Below are 23026 nucleotides of genomic sequence, written 5' to 3'. Positions count from 1 at the left end.
TTCCCTGGAAAACAAAACTCGCCTGCCAACTTTTTGATGGCAGATTGCAGGAGCCACTTGGTACTATCAAACCAGCCCAACTTGGCACTGGTGCCACCATGGGTCTGGTCACCATCCTGCCTATCGTAGCTTTTCAGGAGCCAGCCGGTCACTCCCAGCCATAGGCCCCCAGACACAAACCTCGGCCCGTTTCCCTGGAAAACAAAAGTAAGCTACCCCGCTACTGGATGGCAGATTGCAGGAGCCACTTTGCACCATCAAACTAGCCCGACTTGGCACTGGTGCCACCTCTGGTCTGGGAACCATGCTGCGCATCGTGGATTCTAATTAGCCAGCCGGCCACTCCCAGCCACAGGCCCCCAAACACCAACAACGGCGCTTTTCCCTGGAAAACAAAACTCGCCTGCCAACTTTTTGATGGCAGATTGCAGGAGCCACTTGGTACTATCAAACCAGCCACACTTGGCACTGGTGCCACCATGGATCTGGTCAACATCCTGCCTATGGTAGCTTTTCAGGACCTAGCCGGTCACTCCCAGCCATAGGCCCCCAGACACAAAGCTCGGCCCGTTTCCCTGGCAAACAAAAGTAAGCTGCCCATCATCTGGATGGCTGATTGCAGGACGCACTTGGTACTATCAAACCAGCCCGACTTGGCACTGGTGCCACCTCGGGTCTGGAAACCATGCTGCGTATCGTGGGTTCTAAGGTGCCGGCCGGCCACTCCCAGCCTCAGGGCCCCAAACACAAACAACGGGGCTTTTCCCTGGAAAACAAAACTCGTCTACCAACTTTTTGATGGCAGATTGCAGGAGTCACTTGTTATTATCAAACCAGCCCAACTTGGCACTGGTGCCACCATGGGTCTGGTCACCATCCTGCCTATCGTAGCTTTTCAGGAGCCAGCCGGTCACTCCCAGCCATAGGCCCCCAGACCAAAACCTCGACCCGTTTCCCTGGCAAAAAAAAGTAAGCTGCCCCGCTTCTGGATGGCAGATTGCAGGAGCCAATTTGCACCATCAAACTAGCCCAACTTCGCACTGGTTCCACCTCTGGTCTGGGAACCATCCTGCGTATCGTGGATTCTAATTAGCCAGCCGGCCACTCCCAGCCACATGCCCCCAAACACAAACAACGGCGCTGTTCCCTGGAAAACAAAACTCACCTGCCAACTTTTTGATTGCAGATTGCAGGAGCCACTTGTTATTATCAAACCAGCCCAACTTGGCACTGGTGCCACCATGGCTCTGGGAACCATCCCGCCTATCGTAGCTTTACAGGAGCCAGCCGGTCACTCCCAGCCATAGGCCCCCAGACCAAAACCTCGGCCCGTTTCCCTGGCAAACAAAAGTAAGCTGCCCCGCTTCTGGATGGCAGATTGCAGGAGCCACTTGGTACTGTCAAACCAGCCCGACTTGGCACTGGTGCCACCTCTGGTCCGGGAACCATGCTGCGTATCGTGGATTCTAAGGAGCCAGCCGGCCACTCCCCGCCACAGGCCCCCAAACAAAAACAACGGCGCTTTTCCCTGGAAAACAAAACTCGCCTGCCAACTTTTTGATGGCAGATTGCAGGAGCCACTTGGTACTTACAAACCAGCCCAACTTGGCACTGGTGCCACCATGGGTCTGGTCACCATCCTGCCTATCGTAGCTTTTCAGGAGCCAGCCGGTCACTCCCAGCCATAGGCCCCCAGACACAAAGCTCGGCCCGTTTCCCTGGCAAACAAAAGTAAGCTGCCCCGCTTCTGGATGGCAGATTGCAGGAACCACTTGGTATTATCAAACTAGCCCGACTTGGCACTGGTGCCACCTCTGGTCTGGGAACCATCCTGCGTATCGTGGATTCTAAGGAGCCAGGCGGCCACTCCCAGCCACAGGTCCCCAAACACAAACAACGGCGCTTTTCCCTGGAAAACAAAACTCGCCTGCCAACTTTTTGATGGCAGATTGCAGGAGCCACTTGGTACTATCAAACCAGCCCAACTTGGCACTGGTGCCACCATGGGTCTGGTCACCATCCTGCCTATCGTAGCTTTTCAGGAGCCAGCCGGTCACTCCCAGCCATAGGCCCCCAGACACAAAGCTCGGCCCGTTTCCCTGGCAAACAAAAGTAAGCTGCCCCGCTTCTGGATGGCAGATTGCAGGAGCCACTTGGTACTGTCAAACCAGCCCGACTTGGCACTGGTGCCACCTCTGGTCTGGGAACCATCCTGCGTATCGTGGATTCTAAGGAGCCAGCCGGCCATTCCCAGCCACAGGGCCCCAAACACAAACAACGGGGCTTTTCCCTGGAAAACAAAACTCGCCTGCCAACTTTTTGATGGCAGATTGCAGGAGCCACTTGGTACTATCAAACCAGCCCAACTTGGCACTGGTGCCACCATGGGTCTGGTCACCATCCTGCCTATCGTAGCTTTTCAGGAGCCAGCCGGCAACTCCCAGCCACAGGCCCCCAGACACAAAGCTCGGCCCGTTTCCCTGGCAAACAAAAGTAAGCTGCCCCGCTTCTGGATGGCAGATTGCAGGAACCACTTGGTACTATCAAACCAGCCCGACTTGGCACTGGTGCCACCTCAGGTCTGGAAACCATGCTGCGTATCGTGGATTCTAAGGAGCCAGCTGGCCACTCCCAGCCACAGGCCCCCAAACACAAACAACGGCGCTTTTCCCTGGAAAACAAAACTCGCCTGCCAACTTTTTGATGGCAGATTGCAGGAGCCACTTGGTACTATCAAACCAGCCCAACTTGGCACTGGTGCCACCATGGGTCTGGTCACCATCCTGCCTATCGTAGCTTTTCAGGAGCCAGCTGGTCACTCCCAGCCATAGGCCCCCAGACACAAACCTCGGCCCGTTTCCCTGGCAAACAAATGTAAAGCTGCCCCGCTTCTGGATGGCAGATTGCAGGAGCCACTTGGTACTATCAAATCATCCCGACTTGGCACTGGTGCCACCATGGGTCTGGTCACCATCCTGCCTATCGTAGCTTTTCAGGACCTAGCCGGTCACTCCCAGCCATAGGCCCCCAGACCAAAACCTCGGCCCGTTTCCCTGGCAAACAAAAGTAAGCTGCCCCGCTTCTGGATGGCAGATTGCAGGAGCCACTTGGTACTGTCAAACCAGCCCGACTTGGCACTGGTGCCACCTCTGGTCCGGGAACCATGCTGCGTATCGTGGATTCTAAGGAGCCAGCCGGCCACTCCCAGCCACAGGCCCCCAAACACAAACAACGGCGCTTTTCCCTGGAAAACAAAACTCGCCTGCCAACTTTTTGATGGCAGATTGCAGGAGCCACTTGGTACTATCAAACCAGCCCAACTTGGCACTGGTGCCACCATGGGTCTGGTCACCATCCTGCCTATCGTAGCTTTTCAGGAGCCAGCCGGTCACTCCCAGCCATAGGCCCCAAGACACAAACCTCGGCCCGTTTCCCTGGCAAACAAAAGTAAGCTGCCCCGCTTCTGGATGGCAGATTGCAGGAACAACTTGGTACTATCAAACTAGCCCGACTTGGCACTGGTGCCACCTCTGGTCTGGGAACCATCCTGCGTATCGTGGATTCTAAGGAGCCAGGCGGCCACTCCCAGCCACAGGTCCCCAAACACAAACAACGGCGCTTTTCCCGGGAAAACAAAACTCGCCTGCCAACATTTTGATGGCAGATTGCAGGAGCCACTTGGTACTGTCAAACCAGCCCGACTTGGCACTGGTGCCACCTCTGGTCTGGGAACCATGCTGCGTATCGTGGATTCTAAGGAGCCAGCTGGCCACTCCCAGCCACAGGCCCTTAAACACAAACAACGGCGCTTTTCCCTGGAAAACAAAACTCGCCTGCCAAATTTTGATGGCAGATTGCAGGAGCCACTTGGTACCATCAAACCAGCCCAACTTGGCACTGGTGCCACCATGGGTCTGGTCACCATCCTGCCTATCGTAGCTTTTCAGGAGCCAGCCGGTCACTCCCAGCCATAGGCCCCCAGACACAAAGCTCGGCCCGTTTCCCTGGCAAACAAAAGTAAGCTGCCCCGCTTCTGGATGGCAGATTGCAGGAGCCACTTGGTACTATCAAACCAGCCCGACTTGGCACTGGTGCCACCTCTGGTCTGGGAACCATCCTGCGTATCGTGGATTCTAAGGAGCCAGCCGGCCACTCCCAGCCACAGGGCCCCAAACACAAACAACAGGGCTTTTCCCTGGAAAACAAAACTCTATTGCCAGCTTTTTGATGGCAGATTGCAGGAGCCACTTGGTACTATCAAACCAGCCCAACCTGGCACTGGTGCCACCATGGGTCTGGTCACCATCCTGCCTATCGTAGCTTTTCAGGACCTGGCCGGTCACTCCCAGACACAAAGCTCGCCCCGTTTCCCTGGCAAACAAAAGTAAGCTGCCCCGCTTCTGGATGGCAGATTGCAGGAGCCACTTTGCACCATCAAACTAGCCCGACTTGGCACTGGTCCCACCTCTGGTCTGGGAACCATCCTGCGTATCGTGGATTCTAATTAGCCAGCCGGCCACTCCCAGCCACAGGCCCCCAAACACCAACAACGGCGCTTTTCCCTGGAAAACAAAACTCGCCTGCCAACTTTTTGATGGCAGATTGCAGGAGCCACTTGGTACTATCAAACCAGCCCATCTTGGCACTGGTACCACCATGGATCTGGTCACCATCCTGCCTATCGTAGCTTTTCAGGACCTAGCCGGTCACTCCCAGCCATAGGCCTCCAGACACAAACCTCGGCCCTTTTCCCTGGCAAACAAAAGTAAGCTGCCGCACTTCTGGATGGCATATTGCAGGACGCACTTGGTACTATCAAACCAGCCCGACTTGGCACTGGTGCCACCTCGGGTCTGGAAACCATGCTGCGTATCGTGGATTCTAAGGAGCCAGCCGGCCACTCCCAGCCACAGGCCCCCAAACAAAAACAACGGCGCTTTTCCCTGGAAAACAAAACTCGCCTGCCAACTTTTTGATGGCAGATTGCAGGAGCCACTTGGTACTATCAAACCAGCCCAACTTGGCACTGGTGCCACCATGGGTCTGGTCACCATCCTGCCTATCGTAGCTTTTCAGGAGCCAGCCGGTCACTCCCAGCCATAGGCCCCCAGACACAAACCTCGGCCCGTTTCCCTGGCAAACTAAAGTAAGCTGCCCCGCTTCTGGATGGCAGATTGCAAGAAACCACTTGGTACTATCAAACTAGCCCGACTTGGCACTGGTGCCACCTCTGGTCTGGGAACCATCCTGCGTATCGTGGATTCTAAGGAGCCAGGCGGCCACTCCAAGCCACAGGTCCCCAAACACAAACAACGGCGCTTTTCCCTGGAAAACAAAACTCGCCTGCCAACATTTTGATGGCAGATTGCAGGAGCCACTTGGTACTGTCAAACCAGCCCGACTTGGCACTGGTGCCACCTCTGGTCCGGGAACCATGCTGCGTATCGTGGATTCTAAGGAGCCAGCCGGCCACTCCCAGCCACAGGCCCCTAAACACCAACAACGGCGCTTTTCCCTGGAAAACAAAACTCGCCTGCCAACTTTTTGATGGCAGATTGCAGGAGCCACTTGGTACTATCAAACCAGCCCAACTTGGCACTGGTGCCACCATGGGTCTGGTCACCATCCTGCCTATCGTAGCTTTTCAGGAGCCAGCCGGTCACTCCCAGCCATAGGCCCCCAGACACAAAGCTCGGCCCGTTTCCCTGGCAAACAAAAGTAAGCTGCCCCGCTTCTGGATGGCAGATTGCAGGAACCACTTGGTATTATCAAACCAGCCCGACTTGGCACTGGTGCCACCTCTGGCCTGGGAACCATGCTGCGTATCGTGGGTTCTAAGGTGCCGGCCGGCCACTCCCAGCCACAGGCCCCCAAACACAAACAACGGCGCTTTTCCCTGGAAAACAAAACTCGCCTGCCAACTTTTTGATGGCAGATTGCAGGAGCCACTTGGTACTATCAAACCAGCCCAACTTGGCACTGGTGCCACCATGGGTCTGGTCACCATCCTGCCTATCGTAGCTTTTCAGGAGCCAGCCGGTCACTCCCAGCCATAGGCCCCCAGACACAAAGCTCGGCCCGTTTCCCTGGCAAACAAAAGTAAGCTGCCCCGCTTCTGGATGGCAGATTGCAGGAGCCACTTGGTACTATCAAACCAGCCCGACTTGGCACTGGTGCCACCTCTGGTCTGGGAACCATCCTGCGTATCGTGGATTCTAAGGAGCCAGCCGGCCATTCCCAGCCACAGGGCCCCAAACACAAACAACGGGGCTTTTCCCTGGAAAACAAAACTCTATTGCCAGCTTTTTGATGGCAGATTGCAGGAGCCACTTGGTACTATCAAACCAGCCCAACCTGGCACTGGTGCCACCATGGGTCTGGTCACCATCCTGCCTATCGTAGCTTTTCAGGACCTGGCCGGTCACTCCCAGACACAAAGCTCGCCCCGTTTCCCTGGCAAACAAAAGTAAGCTGCCCCGCTTCTGGATGGCAGATTGCAGGAGCCACTTTGCACCATCAAACTAGCCCGACTTGGCACTGGTCCCACCTCTGGTCTGGGAACCATCCTGCGTATCGTGGATTCTAATTAGCCAGCCGGCCACTCCCAGCCACAGGCCCCCAAACACCAACAACGGCGCTTTTCCCTGGAAAACAAAACTCGCCTGCCAACTTTTTGATGGCAGATTGCAGGAGCCACTTGGTACTATCAAACCAGCCCATCTTGGCACTGGTACCACCATGGATCTGGTCACCATCCTGCCTATCGTAGCTTTTCAGGACCTAGCCGGTCACTCCCAGCCATAGGCCCCCAGACACAAACCTCGGCCCTTTTCCCTGGCAAACAAAAGTAAGCTGCCGCACTTCTGGATGGCATATTGCAGGACGCACTTGGTAGTATCAAACCAGTCCGACTTGGCACTGGTGCCACCTCGGGTCTGGAAACCATGCTGCGTATCGTGGATTCTAAGGAGCCAGCCGGCCACTCCCAGCCACAGGCCCCCAAACAAAAACAACGGCGCTTTTCCCTGGAAAACAAAACTCGCCTGCCAACTTTTTGATGGCAGATTGCAGGAGCCACTTGGTACTATCAAACCAGCCACACTTGGCACTGGTGCCACCATGGGTCTGGTCACCATCCTGCCTATCGTAGCTTTTCAGGACCTAGCCGGTCACTCCCAGCCATAGGCCCCCAGACACAAACCTCGGCCCGTTTCCCTGGCAAACTAAAGTAAGCTGCCCCGCTTCTGGATGGCAGATTGCAGGAACCACTTGGTACTATCAAACTAGCCCGACTTGGCACTGGTGCCACCTCTGGTCTGGGAACCATCCTGCGTATCGTGGATTCTAAGGAGCCAGGCGGCCACTCCAAGCCACAGGTCCCCAAACACAAACAACGGCGCTTTTCCCTGGAAAACAAAACTCGCCTGCCAACATTTTGATGGCAGATTGCAGGAGCCACTTGGTACTGTCAAACCAGCCCGACTTGGCACTGGTGCCACCTCTGGTCCGGGAACCATGCTGCGTATCGTGGATTCTAAGGAGCCAGCCGGCCACTCCCAGCCACAGGCCCCTAAACACCAACAACGGCGCTTTTCCCTGGAAAACAAAACTCGCCTGCCAACTTTTTGATGGCAGATTGCAGGAGCCACTTGGTACTATCAAACCAGCCCAACTTGGCACTGGTGCCACCATGGGTCTGGTCACCATCCTGCCTATCGTAGCTTTTCAGGAGCCAGCCGGTCACTCCCAGCCATAGGCCCCCAGACACAAAGCTCGGCCCGTTTCCCTGGCAAACAAAAGTAAGCTGCCCCGCTTCTGGATGGCAGATTGCAGGAACCACTTGGTATTATCAAACCAGCCTGACTTGGCACTGGTGCCACCTCTGGCCTGGGAACCATGCTGCGTATCGTGGGTTCTAAGGTGCCGGCCGGCCACTCCCAGCCACAGGCCCCCAAACACAAACAACGGCGCTTTTCCCTGGAAAACAAAACTCGCCTGCCAACTTTTTGATGGCAGATTGCAGGAGCCACTTGGTACTATCAAACCAGCCCAACTTGGCACTGGTGCCACCATGGGTCTGGTCACCATCCTGCCTATCGTAGCTTTTCAGGAGCCAGCCGGTCACTCCCAGCCATAGGCCCCCAGACACAAACCACGGCCCGTTTCCCTGGCAAACAAAAGTAAGCTGCCCCACTTCTGGATGGCAGATTGCAGGAGCCACTTTGCACCATCAAACTAGGCCGACTTGGCACTGGTGCCACCTCTGGTCTGGGAACAATCCTGCGTATCGTGGATTCTAATTAGCCAGCCGGCCACTCCCAGCCACAGGCCCCCAAACACCAACAACCGCGCTTTTCCCTGGAAAACAAAACTCGCCTGCCAACTTTTTGATGGCAGATTGCAGGAGCCACTTGGTACTATCAAATCAGCCCAACTTGGCACTGGTGCCACCATGGGTCTGGTCACCATCCTGACTATCGTAGCTTTTCAGGAGCCAGCCGGTCACTCCCAGCCATAGGCCCCCAGACACAAACCTCGGCTCGTTTCCCTGGCAAACAAAAGTAAGCTGCCCCGCTTCTGGATGGCAGATTGCAGGAGCCACTTGGTACTATCAAATCACCCCGACTTGGCACTGGTGCCACCATGGGTCTGGTCAGCATCCTGCCTATCGTAGCTTTTCAGGAGCCAGCCGGTCACTCCCAGCCATAGGCCCCCAGACACAAACCTCGGCTCGTTTCCCTGGGAAACAAAAGTAATCTACCCCGCTTCTGGATGGCAGATTGCAGGAGCCACTTGGTACTGTCAAACCAGCCCGACTTGGCACTGCTGCCACCTCTGGTCCGGGAACCATGCTGCGTATCGTGGATTCTAAGGAGCCAGCCGGCCACTCCCAGCCACAGGCCCCCAAACAAAAACAACGGCGCTTTTACCTGGAAAACAAAACTCTATTGCCAGCTTTTTGATGGCAGATTGCAGGAGCCACTTGGTACTATCAAACCAGCCACACTTGGCACTGGTGCCACCATGGGTCTGGTCACCATCCTGCCTATCGTAGCTTTTCAGGAGCCAGCTGGTCACTCCCAGCCATAGGCCCCCAGACCAAAACCTCGGCCCGTTTCCCTGGCAAACAAAAGTAAGCTGCCCTGCTTTTTGATGGCAGATTGCAGGAAAAACTTGGTACTATCAAATCAGCCCGACTTGGCACTGGTGCCACCTTGGGTCTGGGAACCATGCTGCGTATCGTGGATTCTAAGGAGCCAGCCGGCCACTCCCTGCCACATGCCCCCAAACACAAACAACGGCGCTGTTCCCTGGAAAACAAAACTCACCTGCCAACTTTTTGATGGCAGATTGCAGGAGCCACTTGTTATTATAAAACCAGCCCAACTTGGCACTGGTGCCACCATGGGTCTGGTCACCATCCTGCCTATCGTAGCTTTTCAGGAGCCAGCCGGTCACTCCCAGCCATAGGCCCCCAGACACAAAGCTCGGCCCGTTTCCCTGGCAAACAAAAGTAAGCTGCCCCGCTTCTGGATGGCAGATTGCAGGAGCCACTTTGCACCATCAAACTAGCCCGACTTGGCACTGGTGCCACCTCTGGTCTGGGAACCATCCTGCGTATCGTGGATTCCAATTAGCCAGCCGGCCACTCCCAGCCACAGGCCCCCAAACACCAACAACGGCGCTTTTCCCTGGAAAACAAAACTCGCCTGCCAACTTTTTGATGGCAGATTGCAGGAGCCACTTGGTACTATCAAACCAGCCCAACTTGGCACTGGTGCCACCATGGGTCTGGTCACCATCCTGCCTATCGTAGCTTTTCAGGAGCCAGCCGGTCACTCCCAGCCATAGGCCCCCAGACACAAAGCTCGGCCCGTTTCCCTGGCAAACAAAAGTAAGCTGCCCCGCTTCTGGATGGCAGATTGCAGGACGCACTTGTTACTATCAAACCAGCCCGACTTGGCACTGGTGCCACCTCTGGTCTGGGAACCATGCTGCGTATCGTGGGTTCTAAGGTGCCGGCCGGCCACTCCCAGCCACAGGCCCCCAAACACAAACAACGGCGCTTTTCCCTGGAAAACAAAACTCGCCTGCCAACTTTTTGATGGCAGGTTCAGGAGCCACTTGGTACTATCAAACCAGCCCAACTTGGCACTGGTGCCACCATGGGTCTGGTCACCATCCTGCCTATCGTAGCTTTTGAGGAGCCAGCCGGTCACTCCCAGCCATAGGCCCCCAGACACAAAGCTCGGCCCGTTTCCCTGGCAAACAAAAGTAAGCTGCCCCGCTTCTGGATGGCAGATTGCAGGAGCCACTTTGCACCATCAAACTAGCCCGACTTGGCACTGGTGCCACCTCTGGTCTGGGAACCATGCTGCGTATCGTGGATTCTAATTAGCCAGCCGGCCACTCCCAGCCACAGGCCCCCAAACACCAACAACGGCGCTTTTACCGGGAAAACAAAACTCGCCTGCCAACTTTTTGATGGCAGATTGCAGGAGCCACTTGGTACTATCAAACCAGCACTACTTGGCACTGGTGCCACCATGGATCTGCTCACCATCCTGCCTATCGTAGCTTTTCAGGACCTAGCCGGTCACTCCCAGCCATAGGCCCCCAGACACAAACCTCGGCCCGTTTCCCTGGCAAACAAAAGTAAGCTGCCGCACTTCTGGATGGCAGATTGCAGGACGCACTTGGTACTATCAAACCAGCCCGACTTGGCACTGGTGCCACCTCGGGTCTGGAAACCATGCTGCGTATCGTGGATTCTAAGGAGCCAGCTGGCCACTCCCAGCCACAGGCCCTTAAACACAAACAACGGCGCTTTGCCCTGGAAAACAAAACTCGCCTGCCAACTTTTTGATGGCAGATTGCAGCAGCCACTTGGTACTATCAAATCAGCCCAACTTGGCACTGGTGCCACCATGGGTCTGGTCACCATCCTGCCTATCGTAGCTTTTCAGGAGCCAGCTGGTCACTCCCAGCCATAGGCCCCCAGACACAAACCTCGGCCCGTTTCCCTGGCAAACAAAAGTAAGCTGTCCCGCTTCTGGATGGCAGATTGCAGGAGCCACTTGGTACTATCAAATAACCCCGACTGGGCACTGGTGCCACCATGGGTCTGGTCAGCATCCTGCCTATCGTAGCTTTTCAGGAGCCAGCCGGTCACTCCCAGCCATAGGCCCCCAGACACAAACCTCGGCCCGTTTCCCTGGGAAACAAAAGTAATCTACCCCGCTTCTGGATGGCAGATTGCAGGAGCCACTTGGTACTGTCAAACCAGCCCGACTTGGCACTGGTGCCACCTCTGGTCCGGGAACCATGCTGCGTATCGTGGATTCTAAGGACCCAGCCGGCCACTCCCAGCCACAGGCCCCCAAACAAAAACAACGGCGCTTTTCCCTGGAAAACAAAACTCGCCTGCCAACTTTTTGATGGCAGATTGCAGGAGCCACTTGGTACTATCAAACCAGCCCAACTTGGCACTGGTGCCACCATGGGTCTGGTCACCATCCTGCCTATCGTAGCTTTTCAGGAGCCAGCCGGTCACTCCCAGCCATAGGCCCCCAGACCAAAACCTCGGCCCGTTTCCCTGGCAAACAAAAGTAAGCTGCCCCGCTTCTGGATGGCAGATTGCAGGAACCACTTTGTACTATAAACCAGCCCGACTTGGCACTGGTGCCACCTCTGCTCTGGGAACCATGCTGCGTATCGTGGATTCTAAGGAGCCAGGCGGCCACTCCCAGCCACAGGTCCCCAAACACAAACAACGGCGCTTTTCCCTGGAAAACAAAACTCGCCTGCCAACTTCTTGATGGCAGATTGCAGGAGCCACTTGGTACTATCAAACCAGCCCAACTTGGCACTGGTGCCACCATGGGTCTGGTCACCATCCTGCCTATCGTAGCTTTTCAGGAGCCAGCCGGTCACTCCCAGCCATAGGCCCCCAGACACAAACCTCGGCCCGTTTCCCTGGCAAACAAAAGTAAGCTGCCCCGCTTCTGGATGGCAGATTGCAGGAGCCACTTGGTACTATCAAACCAGCCCGACTTGGCACTGGTTCCACCTCTGGTCTGGGAACCATCCTGCGTATCGTGGATTCTAAGGAGCCAGCCGGCCATTCCCAGCCACAGGGCCCCAAACACAAACAACGGGGCTTTTCCCTGGAAAACAAAACTCGCCTGCCAACTTTTGATGGCAGATTGCAGGAGCCACTTGGTACTATCAAACCAGCCCAACTTGGCACTGGTGCCACCATGGGTCTGGTGACCATCCTGCCTATCGTAGCTTTTCAGGAGCCAGCCGGTCACTCCCAGCCATAGGCCCCCAGAGACAAAGCTCGGCCAGTTTCCCTGGCAAACAAAAGTAAGCTGCCCCGCTTCTGGATGGCAGATTGCAGGAACCACTTGGTACTATCAAACAAGCCCGACTTGGCACTGGTGCCACCTCTGGTCTGGGAACCATGCTGCGTATCGTGGGTTCTAAGGTGCCGGCCGGCCACTCCCAGCCACAGGCCCCCAAGCACAAACAACGGCGCTTTTCCCTGGAAAACAAAACTCGCCTGCCAACTTTTTGATGGCAGATTGCAGGAGCCACTTGGTACTATCAAACCAGCCCAACTTGGCACTGGTGCCACCATGGGTCTGGTCACCATCCTGCCTATCGTAGCTTTTCAGGAGCCAGCCGGTCACTCCCAGCCATAGGCCCCCAGACACAAAGCTCGGCCCGTTTCCCTGGCAAACAAAAGTAAGCTGCCCCACTTCTGGATGGCAGATTGCAGGAGCCACTTTGCACCATCAAACTAGGCCGACTTGGCACTGGTGCCACCTCTGGTCTGGGAACCATCCTGCGTATCGTGGATTCTAATTAGCCAGCCGGCCACTCCCAGCCACAGGCCCCCAAACACCAACAACGGCGCTTTTCCCTGGAAAACAAAACTCGCCTGCCAACTTTTTGATGGCAGATTGCAGGAGCCACTTGGTACTATCAAAACAGCACTACTTGGCACTGGTGCCACCATGGATCTGGTCACCATCCTGCCTATCGTAGCTTTTCAGGACCTAGCCGGTCACTCCCAGCCATAGGCCCCCAGACACAAACCTCGGCCCGTTTCCCTGGCAAACAAAAGTAAGCTGCCGCACTTCTGGATGGCAGATTGCAGGACGCACTTGGTACTATCAAACCAGCCACACTTGGCACTGGTGCCACCTCGGGTCTGGAAACCATGCTGCGTATCGTGGATTCTAAGGAGCCAGCTGGCCACTCCCAGCCACAGGCCCCCAAACACAAACAACGGGGCTTTTCCCTGGAAAACAAAACTCGCCTGCCAACATTTTGATGGCAGATTGCAGCAGCCACTTGGTACTATCAAATCAGCCCAACTTGGCACTGGTGCCACCATGGGTCTGGTCACCATCCTGACTATCGTAGCTTTTCAGGAGCCAGTTGGTCACTCCCAGCCATAGGCCCCCAGACACAAACCTCGGTCCGTTTCCCTGGCAAAGAAAAGTAAGCTGCCCCGCTTCTGGATGGCAGATTGCAGGAGCCACTTGCTACTATCAAATCACCCCGACTTGGCACTGGTGCCACCATGGGTCTGGTCAGCATCCTGCCTATCGTAGCTTTTCAGGAGCCAGCCGGTCACTCCCAGCCATAGGCCCCCAGACACAAACCTCGGCTCGTTTACCTGGGAAACAAAAGTAATCTACCCCGCTTCTGGATGGCAGATTGCAGGAGCCACTTGGTACTGTCAAACCAGCTAGACTTGGCACTGCTGCCACCTCTGGTCCGGGAACCATGCTGCGTATCGTGGATTCTAATGAGCCAGCCGGCCACTCCCAGCCACAGGCCCCCAAACAAAATCAACGGCGCTTTTACCTGGAAAACAAAACTCTATTGCCAGCTTTTTGATGGCAGATTGCAGGAGCCACTTGGTACTATCAAACCAGCCACACTTGGCACTTGTGCCACCATGGGTCTGGTCACCATCCTGCCTATCGTAGCTTTTCAGGAGCCAGCTGGTCACTCCCAGCCATAGGCCCCCAGACACAAAGCTCGGCCCGTTTCCCTGGCAAACAAAAGTAAGCTGCCCCGCTTCTGGATGGCAGATTGCAGGAGCCACTTTGCACCATCAAACTAGCCCGACTTGGCACTGGTGCCACCTCTGGTCTGGGAACCATCCTGCGTATCGTGGATTCCAATTGGCCAGCCGGCCACTCCCAGCCATAGGCCCCCAAACACCAACAACGGCGCTTTTCGCTGGAAAACAAAACTCGCCTGCCAACTTTTTGATGGCAGATTGCAGGAGCCACTTGGTACTATCAAACCAGCCCAACTTGGCACTGGTGCCACCATGGGTCTGGTCACCATCCTGCCTATCGTAGCTTTTCAGGAGCCAGCCGGTCACTCCCAGCCATAGGCCCCCAGACACAAAGCTCGGCCCGTTTCCCTGGCAAACAAAAGTAAGCTGCCCCGCTTCTGGATGGCAGATTGCAGGACGCACTTGGTACTATCAAACCAGCCCGACTTGGCACTGGTGCCACCTCTGGTCTGGGAACCATGCTGCGTATCGTGGGTTCTAAGGTGCCGGCCGGCCACTCCCAGCCACAGGCCCCCAAACACAAACAACGGCGCTTTTCCCTGGAAAACAAAACTCGCCTGCCAACTTTTTGATGGCAGGTTGCAGGAGCCACTTGGTACTATCAAACCAGCCCAACTTGGCACTGGTGCCACCATGGGTCTGGTCACCATCCTGCCTATCGTAGCTTTTCAGGAGCCAGCCGGTCACTCCCAGCCATAGGCCCCCAGACACAAAGCTCGGCCCGTTTCCCTGGCAAACAAAAGTAAGCTGCCCCGCTTCTGGATGGCAGATTGCAGGAGCCACTTTGCACCATCAAACTAGCCCGACTTGGCACTGGTGCCACCTCTGGTCTGGGAACCATCCTGCGTATCGTGGATTCTAATTAGCCAGCCGGCCACTCCCAGCCACAGGCCCCCAAACACAAACAACGGCGCTTTTACCTGGAAAACAAAACTCGCCTGCCAACTTTTTGATGGCAGATTGCAGCAGCCACTTGGTACTATCAAACCAGCACTACTTGGCACTGGTGCCACCATGGATCTGCTCACCATCCTGCCTATCGTAGCTTTTCAGGACCTAGCCGGTCACTCCCAGCCATAGGTCCCCAGACACAAACCTCGGCCCGTTTCCCTGGCAAACAAAAGTAAGCTGCCGCACTTCTGGATGGCAGATTGCAGGACGCACTTGGTACTATCAAACCAGCCCGACTTGGCACTGGTGCCACCTCGGGTCTGGAAACCATGCTGCGTATCGTGGATTCTAAGGAGCCAGCTGGCCACTCCCAGCCACAGGCCCTTAAACACAAACAACGGCGCTTTGCCCTGGAAAACAAAACTAGCGTGCCAACTTCTTGATGGCAGATTGCAGCAGCCACTTGGTACTATCAAATCAGCCCAACTTGGCACTGGTGCCACCATGGGTCTGGTCACCATCCTGCCTATCGTAGCTTTTCAGGAGCCAGCTGGTCACTCCCAGCCATAGGCCCCCAGACACAAACCTAGGCCCGTTTCCCTGGCAAACAAAAGTAAGCTGCCCCGCTTCTGGATGGCAGATTGCAGGAGCCACTTGGTACTATCAAATCACCCCGACTGGGCACTGGTGCCACCATGGGTCTGGTCAGCATCCTGCCTATCGTAGCTTTTCAGGAGCCAGCCGGTCACTCCCAGCCATAGGCCCCCAGACACAAACCTCGGCCCGTTTCCCTGGGAAACAAAAGTAATCTACCCCGCTTCTGGATGGCAGATTGCAGGAGCCACTTGGTACTATCAAACCAGCCCGACTTGGCACTGGTGCCACCTCTGGTCCGGGAACCATGCTGCGTATCGTGGATTCTAAGGAGCCAGGCGGCCACTCCCAGCCACAGGTCCCCAAACACAAACAACGGCGCTTTTCCCTGGAAAACAAAACTCGCCTGCCAACTTTTTGATGGCAGATTGCAGGAGCCACTTGGTACTATCAATCCAGCCCAACTTGGCACTGGTGCCACCATGGGTCTGGTCACCATCCTGCCTATCGTAGCTTTTCAGGAGCCAGCCGGTCACTCCCAGCCATAGGCCCCCAGACACAAACCTCGGCCCGTTTCCCTGGCAAACAAAAGTAAGCTGCCCCGCTTCTGGATGGCAGATTGCAGGAGCCACTTGGTACTATCAAACCACCCCGACTTGGCACTGCTGCCACCTCTGGTCTGGGAACCATCCTGCGTATCGTGGATTCTAAGGAGCCAGCCGGCCATTCCCAGCCACAGGGCCCCAAACAAAAACAACGGGGCTTTTCCCTGGAAAACAAAACTTGCCTGCCAACTTTTTGATGGCAGATTCCAGGAGCCACTTGGTACTATCAAACCAGCCCAACTTGGCACTGGTGCCACCATGGGTCTGGTCACCATCCTGCCTATCGTAGCTTTTCAGGAGCCAGCCGGTCACTCCCAGCCATAGGCCCCCAGACACAAAGCTCGGCCCGTTTCCCTGGCAAACAAAAGTAAGCTGCCCCGCTTCTGGATGGCAGATTGCAGGAACCACTTGGTACTATCAAACCAGCCCGACTTGGCACTGGTGCCACCTCTGGTCTGGGAACCATGCTGCGTATCGTGGGTTCTAAGGTGCCGGCCGGCCACTCCCAGCAACAGGACCCCAAGCACAAACAACGGGGCTTTTCCCTGGAAAACAAAACTCGCCTGCCAACTTTTTGATGGCAGATTGCAGGAGCCACTTGGTACTATCAAAGCAGCCCAACCTGGCACTGCTGCCACCATGGGTCTGGTCACGATCCTGCCTATCGTAGCTTTTCAGGACCTGGCCGGTCACTCCCAGACACAAAGCTCGGCCCGTTTCCCTGGCAAACAAAAGTAAGCAGCCCCGCTTCTGGATGGCAGATTGCAGGAACCACTTGGTACTATCAAACCAGCCCGACTTGGCACTGGTGCTACCTTGGGTCTGGGAACCATCCTGCGTATCGTGGATTCTAAGGAGCCAGCCGGCCACTCCCAGCCACAGGCCCCCAAACAAAAACAACGGCGCTTTTCCCTGGAAAACAAAACTCGCCTGACAGATTTTTATGGCAGATTGCAGGAGCCAGTTGGTACTATCAAATCAGCCCAACTTGGCACTGGTGCCACCATAGGTCTTGTCATCATCCTGCCTATCGTAGCTTTTCAGGAGCCAGCCGGTCACTCCCAGCCATAGGCCCCCAGACACAAAGCTCGGCCCGTTTCCCTGGCAAACAAAAGTAAGCTGCCCCGCTTCTGGATGGCAGATTGCAGGAGCCACTTTGCACCATCAAACCAGCCCGACTTGGCACTGGTGCCACCTTGGGTCTGGGAACCATGCTGCGTATCGTGGATTCTAAGGAGCCAGCCGGCCACTCCCAGCCACATGCCCCCAAACACAAACAACGGCGCTGTTCCCTGGAAAACAAAACTCACCTGCCAACTTTTTGATGGCAGATTGCAGGAGCCACTTGTTATTATCAAACCAGCCCAACTTGGCACTGGTGCCACCATGGGTCTGGGAACCATCCTGCCTATCGTAGCTTTTCAGGAGCCAGCCGGTCACTCCCAGCCATAGGCCCCCAGACCAAAACCTCGGCCCGTTTCCCTGGCAAACAAAAGTAAGCTGCCCCACTTCTGGATGGCAGATTGCAGGAGCCACTTTGCACCATCAAACTAGGCCGACTTGGCACTGGTGCCACCTCTGGTCTGGGAACCATCCTGCGTATCGTGGATTCTAATTAGCCAGCCGGCCACTCCCAGCCACAGGCCCCCAAACACCAACAACGGCGCTTTTCCCTGGAAAACAAAACTCGCCTGCCAACTTTTTGATGGCAGATTGCAGGAGCCACTTGGTACTATCAAAACAGCACTACTTGGCACTGGTGCCACCATGGATCTGGTCACCATCCTGCCTATCGTAGCTTTTCAGGACCTAGCCGGTCACTCCCAGCCATAGGCCCCCAGACACAAACCTCGGCCCGTTTCCCTGGCAAACAAAAGTAAGCTGCCGCACTTCTGGATGGCAGATTGCAGGACGCACTTGGTACTATCAAACCAGCCACACTTGGCACTGGTGCCACCTCGGGTCTGGAAACCATGCTGCGTATCGTGGATTCTAAGGAGCCAGCTGGCCACTCCCAGCCACAGGCCCCCAAACACAAACAACGGCGCTTTTCCCTGGAAAACAAAACTCGCCTGCCAACATTTTGATGGCAGATTGCAGCAGCCACTTGGTACTATCAAATCAGCCCAACTTGGCACTGGTGCCACCATGGGTCTGGTCAACATCCTGACTATCGTAGCTTTTCAGGAGCCAGTTGGTCACTCCCAGCCATAGGCCCCCAGACACAAACCTCGGCCCGTTTCCCTGGCAAAGAAAAGTAAGCTGCCCCGCTTCTGGATGGCAGATTGCAGGACGCACTTGGTACTATCAAACCAGCCCGACTTGGCACTGGTGCCACCTCTGGTCTGGGAACCATGCTGCGTATCGTGGGTTCTAAGGTGCCGGCCGGCCACTCCCAGCCACAGGCCCCCAAACACAAACAACGGCGCTTTTCCCTGGAAAACAAAACTCGCCTGCCAACTTTTTGATGGCAGGTTGCAGGAGCCACTTGGTACTATCAAACCAGCCCAACTTGGCACTGGTGCCACCATGGGTCTGGTCACCATCCTGCCTATCGTAGCTTTTCAGGAGCCAGCCGGTCACTCCCAGCCATAGGCCCCCAGACACAAAGCTCGGCCCGTTTCCCTGGCAAACAAAAGTAAGCTGCCCCGCTTCTGGATGGCAGATTGCAGGAGCCACTTTGCACCATCAAACTAGCCCGACTTGGCACTGGTGCCACCTCTGGTCTGGGAACCATCCTGCGTATCGTGGATTCTAATTAGCCAGCCGGCCACTCCCAGCCACAGGCCCCCAAACACCAACAACGGCGCTTTTACCTGGAAAACAAAACTCGCCTGCCAACTTTTTGATGGCAGATTGCAGCAGCCACTTGGTACTATCAAACCAGCACTACTTGGCACTGGTGCCACCATGGATCTGCTCACCATCCTGCCTATCGTAGCTTTTCAGGACCTAGCCGGTCACTCCCAGCCATAGGCCCCCAGACACAAACCTCGGCCCGTTTCCCTGGCAAACAAAAGTAAGCTGCCGCACTTCTGGATGGCAGATTGCAGGACGCACTTGGTACTATCAAACCAGCCCGACTTGGCACTGGTGCCACCTCGGGTCTGGAAACCATGCTGCGTATCGTGGATTCTAAGGAGCCAGCTGGCCACTCCCAGCCACAGGCCCTTAAACACAAACAACGGCGCTTTGCCCTGGAAAACAAAACTCGCCTGCCAACTTTTTGATGGCAGATTGCAGCAGCCACTTGGTACTATCAAATCAGCCCAACTTGGCACTGGTGCCACCATGGGTCTGGTCACCATCCTGCCTATCGTAGCTTTTCAGGAGCCAGCTGGTCACTCCCAGCCATAGGCCCCCAGACACAAACCTAGGCCCGTTTCCCTGGCAAACAAAAGTAAGCTGTCCCGCTTCTGGATGGCAGATTGCAGGAGCCACTTGGTACTATCAAATCACCCCGACTGGGCACTGGTGCCACCATGGGTCTGGTCAGCATCCTGCCTATCGTAGCTTTTCAGGAGCCAGCCGGTCACTCCCAGCCATAGGCCCCCAGACACAAACCTCGGCCCGTTTCCCTGGGAAACAAAAGTAATCTACCCCGCTTCTGGATGGCAGATTGCAGGAGCCACTTGGTACTATCAAACCAGCCCGACTTGGCACTGGTGCCACCTCTGGTCCGGGAACCATGCTGCGTATCGTGGATTCTAAGGAGCCAGGCGGCCACTCCCAGCCACAGGTCCCCAAACACAATCAACGGCGCTTTTCCCTGGAAAACAAAACTCGCCTGCCAACTTTTTGATGGCAGATTGCAGGAGCCACTTGGTACTATCAAACCAGCCCAACTTGGCACTGGTGCCACCATGGGTCTGGTCACCATCCTGCCTATCGTAGCTTTTCAGGAGCCAGCCGGTCACTCCCAGCCATAGGCCCCCAGACACAAACCTCGGCCCATTTCCCTGGCAAACAAAAGTAAGCTGCCCCGCTTCTGGATGGCAGATTGCAGGAGCCACTTGGTACTATCAAACCACCCCGACTTGGCACTGCTGCCACCTCTGGTCTGGGAACCATCCTGCGTATCGTGGATTCTAAGGAGCCAGCCGGCCATTCCCAGCCACAGGGCCCCAAACAAAAACAACGGGGCTTTTCCCTGGAAAACAAAACTTGCCTGCCAACTTTTTGATGGCAGATTCCAGGAGCCACTTGGTACTATCAAACCAGCCCAACTTGGCACTGGTGCCACCATGGGTCTGGTCACCATCCTGCCTATCGTAGCTTTTCAGGAGCCAGCCGGTCACTCCCAGCCATAGGCCCCCAGAGACAAACCTCGGCCAGTTTCCCTGGCAAACAAAAGTAAGCTGCCCCGCTTCTGGATGGCAGATTGCAGGAACCACTTGGTACTATCAAACCAGCCCGACTTGGCACTGGTGCCACCTCTGGTCTGGGAACCATGCTGCGTATCGTGGGTTCTAAGGTGCCGGCCGGCCACTCCCAGCCACAGGCCCCCAAGGACAAACAACGGCGCTTTTCCCTGGAAAACAAAACTCGCCTGCCAACTTTTTGATGGCAGATTGCAGGAGCCACTTGGTACTATCAAAGCAGCCCAACCTGGCACTGCTGCCACCATGGGTCTGGTCACGATCCTGCCTATCGTAGCTTTTCAGGACCTGGCCGGTCACTCCCAGACACAAAGCTCGGCCCGTTTCCCTGGCAAACAAAAGTAAGCAGCCCCGCTTCTGGATGGCAGATTGCAGGAACCACTTGGTACTATCAAACCAGCCCGACTTGGCACTGGTGCTACCTTGGGTCTGGGAACCATCCTGCGTATCGTGGATTCTAAGGAGCCAGCCGGCCACTCCCAGCCACAGGCCCCCAAACAAAAACAACGGCGCTTTTCCCTGGAAAACAAAACTCGCCTGACAGATTTTTATGGCAGATTGCAGGAGCCAGTTGGTACTATCAAATCAGCCCAACTTGGCACTGGTGCCACCATAGGTCTTGTCATCATCCTGCCTATCGTAGCTTTTCAGGAGCCAGCCGGTCACTCCCAGCCATAGGCCCCCAGACACAAAGCTCGGCCCGTTTCCCTGGCAAACAAAAGTAAGCTGCCCCGCTTCTGGATGGCAGATTGCAGGAGCCACTTTGCACCATCAAACCAGCCCGACTTGGCACTGGTGCCACCTTGGGTCTGGGAACCATGCTGCGTATCGTGGATTCTAAGGAGCCAGCCGGCCACTCCCAGCCACATGCCCCCAAACACAAACAACGGCGCTGTTCCCTGGAAAACAAAACTCACCTGCCAACTTTTTGATGGCAGATTGCAGGAGCCACTTGTTATTATCAAACCAGCCCAACTTGGCACTGGTGCCACCATGGGTCTGGGAACCATCCTGCCTATCGTAGCTTTTCAGGAGCCAGCCGGTCACTCCCAGCCATAGGCCCCCAGACCAAAACCTCGGCCCGTTTCCCTGGCAAACAAAAGTAAGCTGCCCCACTTCTGGATGGCAGATTGCAGGAGCCACTTTGCACCATCAAACTAGGCCGACTTGGCACTGGTGCCACCTCTGGTCTGGGAACCATCCTGCGTATCGTGGATTCTAATTAGCCAGCCGGCCACTCCCAGCCACAGGCCCCCAAACACCAACAACGGCGCTTTTCCCTGGAAAACAAAACTCGCCTGCCAACTTTTTGATGGCAGATTGCAGGAGCCACTTGGTACTATCAAAACAGCACTACTTGGCACTGGTGCCACCATGGATCTGGTCACCATCCTGCCTATCGTAGCTTTTCAGGACCTAGCCGGTCACTCCCAGCCATAGGCCCCCAGACACAAACCTCGGCCCGTTTCCCTGGCAAACAAAAGTAAGCTGCCGCACTTCTGGATGGCAGATTGCAGGACGCACTTGGTACTATCAAACCAGCCACACTTGGCACTGGTGCCACCTCGGGTCTGGAAACCATGCTGCGTATCGTGGATTCTAAGGAGCCAGCTGGCCACTCCCAGCCACAGGCCCCCAAACACAAACAACGGGGCTTTTCCCTGGAAAACAAAACTCGCCTGCCAACATTTTGATGGCAGATTGCAGCAGCCACTTGGTACTATCAAATCAGCCCAACTTGGCACTGGTGCCACCATGGGTCTGGTCACCATCCTGACTATCGTAGCTTTTCAGGAGCCAGTTGGTCACTCCCAGCCATAGGCCCCCAGACACAAACCTCGGCCCGTTTCCCTGGCAAAGAAAAGTAAGCTGCCCCGCTTCTGGATGGCAGATTGCAGGACGCACTTGGTACTATCAAACCAGCCCGACTTGGCACTGGTGCCACCTCTGGTCTGGGAACCATGCTGCGTATCGTGGGTTCTAAGGTGCCGGCCGGCCACTCCCAGCCACAGGCCCCCAAACACAAACAACGGCGCTTTTCCCTGGAAAACAAAACTCGCCTGCCAACTTTTTGATGGCAGGTTGCAGGAGCCACTTGGTACTATCAAACCAGCCCAACTTGGCACTGGTGCCACCATGGGTCTGGTCACCATCCTGCCTATCGTAGCTTTTCAGGAGCCAGCCGGTCACTCCCAGCCATAGGCCCCCAGACACAAAGCTCGGCCTGTTTCCCTGGCAAACAAAAGTAAGCTGCCCCGCTTCTGGATGGCAGATTGCAGGAGCCACTTTGCACCATCAAACTAGCCCGACTTGGCACTGGTGCCACCTCTGGTCTGGGAACCATCCTGCGTATCGTGGATTCTAATTAGCCAGCCGGCCACTCCCAGCCACAGGCCCCCAAACACCAACAACGGCGCTTTTACCTGGAAAACAAAACTCGCCTGCCAACTTTT

The sequence above is a fragment of the Melospiza melodia genome, chromosome 28 (assembly GCF_035770615.1).
Source record: "Melospiza melodia melodia isolate bMelMel2 chromosome 28, bMelMel2.pri, whole genome shotgun sequence".
NCBI classification, from domain to species: domain Eukaryota; kingdom Metazoa; phylum Chordata; class Aves; order Passeriformes; family Passerellidae; genus Melospiza; species Melospiza melodia.
Note: the sequence above shows the minus strand (reverse complement) of the source record.